Source organism: Octopus bimaculoides, chromosome 4, assembly GCF_001194135.2.
Source record: "Octopus bimaculoides isolate UCB-OBI-ISO-001 chromosome 4, ASM119413v2, whole genome shotgun sequence".
Taxonomy (NCBI): domain Eukaryota; kingdom Metazoa; phylum Mollusca; class Cephalopoda; order Octopoda; family Octopodidae; genus Octopus; species Octopus bimaculoides.
In genome coordinates, this window is record NC_068984.1 from 96,058,318 (window position 1) to 96,058,782 (window position 465).

The 465-nt window shown below is 48.8% G+C and overlaps 1 protein-coding gene across 1 annotated transcript in view; it reads left to right on the forward strand.

The window, feature by feature from the left end:
• LOC106871658 (cytosolic carboxypeptidase 2) overlaps positions 1-465 on the forward strand; it is a 229,443-nt gene that overhangs the window by 178,922 nt on the left and 50,056 nt on the right. The window lies entirely within an intron of this gene.

A 465-nucleotide genomic window follows, 5' to 3' on the forward strand; every position in this document is an offset into this window, starting at 1 on the left:
GTGTGTATGTGTATGTTTTTGTGCGTGCGTGTGTGTTTGTGTGTATGTGTATGTTGTGTATATGTGCGTTGCTGTGTACGTGTGTGCGTGCGTTTGCTTCTGTATGTGCGTGTGTTGTTTATGCCCATGTGTGTGTGATTGTATGCGTGTCTGTGTGAGTGTGTTGTGTTGGTGAGAGGTGTGTGTGCGTGTGTATGTGTATGTGGGTGTGTGCGCGCGTGTGTGTATGTGTGTGGACGTGCGTGTGTGTGTGGGATTGTGATGTGTGTGGGATTGTGAGTGTTAGGTACGTGTGCGTGTGTGTGTATGCGCGTGCGTGTTTATGTGTGTCTGTATGTGTGTGTCCGTGTGCGTGTGTGTGTGTGTATATGTTGTGTATATGTGCGTTCCTGTGTGTGTGCGTGTGTGCATGTGTTTGCTTACGTACGTGCGTGCAAGTGCGTGTGTCATTTATGCCCCTTGTGT